The following is a 6,985-nucleotide window of genomic DNA, read 5'->3' as shown; positions in this document are numbered from 1 at the left end:
CCTTGAGGGAGAGAGAAAAGTGGGGGCAAAATGGTAAAAATACCTCCTTTGGTCCATAGCTTTTGTGTGCACCATGTGAGAAAAGGGGGGCTTGGTCCATGGTCCACCATGGACTAGGGCCCCCCTCCTCACACCTTTCTTGCCCCCTACTCTAGCTCATTTGACCCTTTGACCATGACATGAGAGGCTTGACTTGTTGACTTGTCTTCCTTTGCCACGTAGCATTGACCGTGCCACGTGGGCGTCTTGACTCATGCTTGGGATATGTTGACTTAGTCGTCGCCACGTCGGATTTATGGTCCGGCCCATATAAGGGTTTTATTTTAATACAACATCACGTATGGATAATAAATAATGCTCATTGTGAAGGAAGGCAACACCCGCACAATCATTATTAAACCATATGGCACACTTGCCATGTCCAAATGACATTCATAATCAACTTTGTCCAAATGTGATACACTATCAAGTTTCTGTGTAATGAAGGAACATAAAACACATCGCTAAGCAGAATCATGAATCCATCGGGAAGCTCCAAGGAGATGTCGCCGACAGCTTCTACGTTCGCTTGGACTCCATTTGCAACTTTAATGCATCTTTCGTTTCTTTGCGTAGTCCGGCGTCGAAAGGAATCCCTGTAAAGAATTTGCAACATGAACAGTTGCACCAGAGTCAATCCACCAAGTAGATTTTGAAAACTGTGTATACAAGGATTCATTTACAAAAGAAATGGAGTTTATACTATTCTTTGCCATTATTGACTTTAGCCATGCCGGACAATTTTTCTTGTAATGCCCGGTCTTCTTGCAGTGGAGGCATGTATCTTTATCCACTGGAAAAGGCTTTTGCTAATGCTGATGTTGCATGGGAGCTTTACCATGTGGCTTTGAGGGGGAACTTTGATTTGTTCCTTGGGAAAAAGAGAAAGCTTCCCCTTCCATTTCTTCCTTCCCTTGTCTTGTTCTTTGGGATGAAGGACGACAAGGTGTCGCCACACCATTGGCCCGGCCCGGACGCCTAGGAGCTCCGGCGGCCTATAAAATGGCACCCCTAGGCGTTGAGGAGGCTCACACCATGCTTGTTTGATTTGTCCGGCGGCGAAGACGAGTTCGGCGGCGCCCGACACTTCTTCGAGAGGTTGGTGTAGTAGGGAGCTCCGCAGGGGCATTAGCCACTCCTTAGTGACAACGAAGGTCGCTTGGTCGTTGAAGCAACGCCGCGGAAGCTCTCCATCGTCGAGTCCTCTTGGGGACGCGGAGTACGCTCGAGGCCGCTCGGGACGAGGTGTCAATCGTGCCTACAAGTTCTCTCGGGAGATCCTCGTCTTCGTCCGTGCCCTCCTTGCTCGTGCGAAGGTGGGAGGAAGCTTGGTGACTCTGTTCTTGATACTTTTTCGGGTTGGCGACTCTTGCGGGCATTCTGCCGAACGCTCTCTGGGCGTCGCGGCCTGGCAAGGATGTGGGTGCGTCCCGTGCGGGAGCGGCCTTGGTTTGATGAGGCGAGGGGGCGGCACGGCCGTGCGCACGCCAGGACGCGGCGAGGACGCGGGCACAGCCCTGATGCGGCCTCGGCGTGGCGCTCAGGCGTGGGGTGGGCGCGAGCGCTGGCGCGGGTGCGGCTAGGTGCGTGTGCAGGCGCACGCGCGAGCATGGCGCGGGCGCGAGGGCGAGTGCAAGCGCGGCGCGGGCGTTGCAAGGCGCGGGTGCGCGGGCACGGTGCGGCAAGACGCGGGCGCGGCCCGACGCGGGCGCGGGCACGAGTGTTGCACGGCGCGGGAGTAGGCGTGGCACGGCACAGCAAGGCGCGGGCGCGGCACGACGTGGGCACGAGCACCGCCCAGCGCGGGCGCGGGTGCGGATGTGGGTGCGTAGGCATTTCGCCGAATACCTCGTGGGCGAGGACTGCGGCTTCCCTGCTGCTCTTCTCTTTTTCTCCCTTTTTTTTTGCTGGGTGCAGGTGGCCCGAAAGGCAAGTGGACCGGCGGCCAGGGGCCTTCGGCCTTCCATTCCCCCGCGCAGGCGGAGGATTTTGGCCTAAGGAGCTTGGCTCCTTCCTCTTTTTTTTGTCGATTCCTTTCGGATTTTTATCACATTTTGCTGATTCTTGGCGGATCTTCTTTGCAGGTGAGATGGCGGGACCCGATGTCGAGCGCCCGGTTGGCGAGCCGTTGAGGGGGTCTTCCGCGGCGCAGCTTGTGGCGAACCGACCGTCGCGAAAGAAGGTCTCCTTTCGCCCTCGTGGTGGCCCTCCCTTGGTTCCGACAGCGCCGGTGGACGGCGGAGGTTGGGCACACGACCACCTTCTCCCTTCGTCGATGAGCTCCGAGGATCTTGCCCAGCTGGAGGAGGCGGGATACTTCCCCAAGGGGGACGGTATCCTGCCCGATGGTGAGGAGGTGAGGCAGCGTCCGGGATGCATCGTGGCATTCTCGGCTTGGTTCCACGCCGGCCTGTGCGTGCCTGTTCACTCCTTCTTGCTGGAGTTCTTGGAGGCATACGTCATCGAGTTGGCCCAGCTTCACCCGTCGACAATCGTGAGGTTGAATGTTTTCAGGTGGCCGTGCGAGACGGCGCTTCACGAGGAGCCTTCGATGAAGCTTCTGTTGTTCTACTTCACCGTGGAGGTGAGGGAGTTGCTCACCCCGGATGGCTTCGCTCCGAGCGCCTTTGGTTCGGTGAACCTGAGGCTTCGTTCCGGCTTCGGGGATGACTTCCTGCTCATGCTGGGCAAGAGTGCGGAGAAGTTGTTCGTCAAGTGGGAGAGTCCCAGTGGTTTCTTCTCCAGGCTTCGAAGACCCGTCTTCGGCACACGGGTGATCTCCCACGGCACTCTGGGGCCGGAGGTCTCAGAGAGGTGTCTCACCCCGGCGATCCTCGGTCAGCCGACCTTTGGAAGGTGGCCAAGATCAAGGAGGTGTCCGTCGAGAGGAGCTTTCGTGACCTCATGGAGGAGATGGTGATGGCGGGGCGCTTCATGTTGAGGAGCTGTCCCTGGTCTGAAATTGGGATCCCTCGATCTTTCCGTCCTCCACGGCTCGCCACCGCACATGAGTAGCACCCCTCTCCCCTTCGTGCTTTGATTGTTTTCCCTTGTGAAGGTACTTGATGGTTTTGGCTTGTCTTTTTCAGCGACGTTTTCCAAGGAGAGGGCGGCGTTGTGGGCCACGCAGCTGATAGGTCCGTACGGCGGGCCAGAGCACCGCGACTACGAGGCCAAGATCAGCGAGGGGAGATGCCACAACATCATCGCGAGGTGCTTCGGGAAGATGGTGCCTGTGCGACAGGACCCGAAGCTTGGTCGCCTTGTTCGAGTGGGCGATCGCTACTCCCGCTTGGCCACACCGTCGATGTTGGTGGTGGGGTCCAAGCTGTGAGACTCCTGCCGGAAGGCGAAGGCGGGAACGGCGGTGCTAGGCTTGGCGGTGCCTGTCGCGCCGGTCCCCAAGATACCTCGTCCGTCGAGTGGATGCAAGAGGAAGGCTCCCCCGACTCCTTCTCCTTCTCTTGACTACACCCCGGCGGATCCTGTCGTGGGCGAGTCGAGGTCCCCCTGAGAGTGACCTTGGATCTGCACATGAAGGGGAAGATTGGACTTGAGCAAGTTCTTCCTCCTTCGAGTCATGAGGTTGAGGCTTTCACTCGTGAGACGGGGCTTCAGCTTCGGAGCGACTCAGTGGTGGAGTTGTCGACCGGAGCCAGCGGTGCGGGCGTCCAGGTGTTCTCCATTGGTCGCGAGCGCCCTGAGGAGGATGCTCCTACCTCGGGTGAGTGCCCCTATCTTTTGGTCACGTCATTCTTTTTCCGAATGATTTTGACATGATCTCCTTGGTTTGTTTTTAGGTGCGAGGGACGCGGAGCCCGGGGTTCCCGAGGGCGAGCCCCCGACTCAAGTGAGGGATGGAGCACTTCTGACGGCCGAGGATGGAGCGAGAGACCCTTTCGTGACACTGGAGCTGGTGAGCATCCGTGACGTATCTCCTTTTGTCCTTTAGGTTAGCTTTGTGCTAACTCCCTCTTCTTTGTAGGTGAGGGGTTTGGTTGAGGCCGTGGGTGCCCTTCCTGCCCTCAAGACTCAGGTGGGGGCGCTTTCTGCTGCTTTGGACGTGGAGATGTCCAAGTCTACCCTTGCCTTGAGTGAGTTGGCTTTGGAGAGGGTGCGGCGCGAGGCCGAGCTTTCCCCCGTTTCGGCGGAGCTCGCGGCCATGGAGACCAGGGCTCGGCTTGCTGAGGAGTGCCAGAAAGATGAGGTCGCGAGGACCCGTCGAGTTGAGGAGGACTTGCTGGTGGCCAACCTTGATAGGGAGCATGCCCGCGCGGAAGCTGCTTCCCTCAAGCTGGAGTTGGCGGCAGCGGGTGACGGCCCGATGCTTGCTCCTCGTGCTCGTCCTCCTCCGGATCGTCGTCCCGAGGTGGTTTCGCTTTTGCTTGCCTAGGCCACCGAGATTCGGGAGACGATGACTTGCTTGAGGAGTGTTCCCCAGCCGGATCTTCCTCCGTGTCGCATGGTGGATGAGGCGAGCAGGGTGCTTACTTCACAGATGGAGCTCATTGAGCCTACCATGAAGAAGTGCCTCTTGAGTACGGGTGCCCGACTTGTTTCGTCGGCGGTTGCGGCAGTCCTTGACGGTGGTGCCGGGATGAGCGGTCTTGAGGGTGAGATGTCTCACAGGGCGAAGAAGTTTCTGGCGGACCCAGGGTGCTCCTCTTCGCGCTCAGGCTCGACGCTTCGTGCGTTGCCTTGAGCCCGCTCTTCAGGAGGGTGACGGTAAGGTATGAGCCTCGTCGCCCTCGGAGGTGGTGATGTACCTCAGCAGCTTACTTATGCAATATTGCATATCTCCACCTGTCTTAGCCTCATGGCTAGCATGCTTAGGCTCTTAGTCGTAGAGGTTGTAAGGCAGCTTTTTTGTTGTGTTTCATGCTTCACTGTGTAGCCAACATTATCGGAAATGTTAACTTAACTCAGCATGTATTTCTCATGTTTCACCATGTAGTCGACATTATCGGAAATGTTAACTTGGCTCAACATGTGTTTCTTGAAGTACTATATTTCCTTCTTGTGAAGTACTATATTTCCTTAGTTCATACAGCTCGCGATCTTTCGCTATGATTGCACTTTTGTGCCATCAATTGCTGTCGCCGTTTGGATACGCCTTGGCTTTGGCGCCTTAGGCCATGGTTACGAGCCATGGGTCCTAGTACCCTTGTGAGGGTCGCTATCGATATACCGGTAGTGATCCGAACATTTTGACCTGCCCTTCGGGAAATTTCATGCGGAATTTTCCCTCTTCGGACTTCAGGAAGCTATGCTTTCCCGTGATTATTATGGAGCCTTAACTCCGTTACTATCATGCAGGCCCGTGCGCGACGTCTCGCATACGGGTAGCACGGTTCTCCAAGGTAAGTATGCTCATGCATAACTCGCTTATTTACGGTTCTCTTTAAATGCGTTTTAAGGAGCTTCCGGCCCTCGGGTGACTTGGTTCTACTTGGCGGATGGCCTCGAGGCACGCTAGGATCCACCAAGGAACAAGTCGCTAGTAGCGACCTATGTCCGTGGACATTTTTAGAGGATGCTTGAGCCAACGGAGGCCTTTCCGTGTTCCTCGGTGAGCGGCACAGGGGCAGCGGCTCTTTTTACGACGATGAGTCGTGTGAGTGTCTCGTGTCACTCTTAATTTTTCCTCAAGGACTTGTTTTATTGATCCTTGATTCCTTCTCTTAAGGTATGGCCCGATGGGCACTTACAAGCCTTATGTAGACGCGGCCTCGTTGGCGCTGACGATCCCTCGACGTTTCGTAGGGAAAAGGCCGGTTGGGCGCTAATAGTCTTCTTTCGGGAGCGGCAAGGATTGCCCTTGAAGGTCCTTCTTAGGCGTAGAAACGCCGGAGCTTGTCGCCGTTCCAGGCATGGACAAGGTTTTTCCCTTTCATATTCTCGAGGTGGTATGCACCATTTCCCAATACTGCGGCGATGCGGTATGGTCCTTCCCATTTAGGATGGAGTTTGCACTGCAGCTTTGGGTCGACATTCTTTTTCAGCACGAGATCTCCTTGGGAGAAGACTCGTTCCCGCACTCTTGTGTTGTAGAAGCGTGCGGCGCTTTGCTCGTAGACGGCGTGCCTCATGAGAGCTTTGTCAGGACCTTCTTCCACAAGATCGACGGCCGTCTTGTGAAGCTCTTCATTTTCGATGAAGGCAATTGGGGTGGCTTCTTGGAGCCTTTTGACCCAAGGTGACCGGAACTCAACCTCGGTGGGGAGAACTGCTTCAGCTCCATACACCAAAGAGAATGGTGTTCGGCCCGTGGAACAGCTTACGGAGGTGCGTATGCCCCAAATCACGCTAGCGAGTTCATCTCCCCATGCTCCCCTTGCTTTGCTAACCGTGTGCTCTACCCTTCGGCGGAATCCTTGGAGGATTAGTCCATTCGCCCTTTCGCATGCGCCGTTGCTCTTGGGGTAAGCTACAGATGCGAAGTGCAGCTTGATCTCAAGACATTCGCAGAATTTGATAAATTCCGCACAGTCGAACTGTTTGCCATTGTCCACGGTTAGCTCTCGCGGAACGCCGTATCGGCATATGATGTTTTCCCAGAAATTTTTTTGAAAGGCCTGTGACGTGATTTTGCCGAGCGGCGTTGCTTCTATCCATTTGGAGAAGTAATCAATCGTCACCACGAGATATTTGCAGCCCCCGTTGCATGCGGGGAAGGGCCCGAGAAGGTCCATTCCCCAGCGTGCAAATGGCCATGTTATTGGGATATTCTTCAGGGAAGTCATGGGCGCATGGATTGGCTTAGCCATTTTCTGGCAAGCTTCGCATTTCCGCAATATGGTGATGTCTTGTACCATGGTGGGCTAATAGAATCCCTGACGTAAGGCTTTTGCCGCGGTGGCTCTTGGCGCAAGATGGTGGCCGCATATTCCTGAATGGATTTCCAGGAGGAGCTTAGCTCCCCGGTCAGGAGTTATGCACTTAAGCA

At 55.8% G+C, this 6,985-nt stretch overlaps 1 non-coding gene across 1 annotated transcript; it reads left to right on the top strand.

Annotated features, from left to right (window-relative positions):
- Positions 1-782: 782 nt before the first annotated feature.
- On the top strand, positions 783-860 carry MIR5063 (microRNA MIR5063). The gene has a single exon (NR_126847.1). It is a non-coding gene; the product is annotated as a microRNA MIR5063 (primary transcript).
- The last annotated feature ends 6,125 nt before the right edge of the window (positions 861-6,985 follow it).

This window comes from Brachypodium distachyon, chromosome 1 (genome assembly GCF_000005505.3).
Source record: "Brachypodium distachyon strain Bd21 chromosome 1, Brachypodium_distachyon_v3.0, whole genome shotgun sequence".
In the NCBI taxonomy this organism is placed as follows: domain Eukaryota; kingdom Viridiplantae; phylum Streptophyta; class Magnoliopsida; order Poales; family Poaceae; genus Brachypodium; species Brachypodium distachyon.
This window is presented reverse-complemented; position numbering and strand designations above follow the sequence as displayed.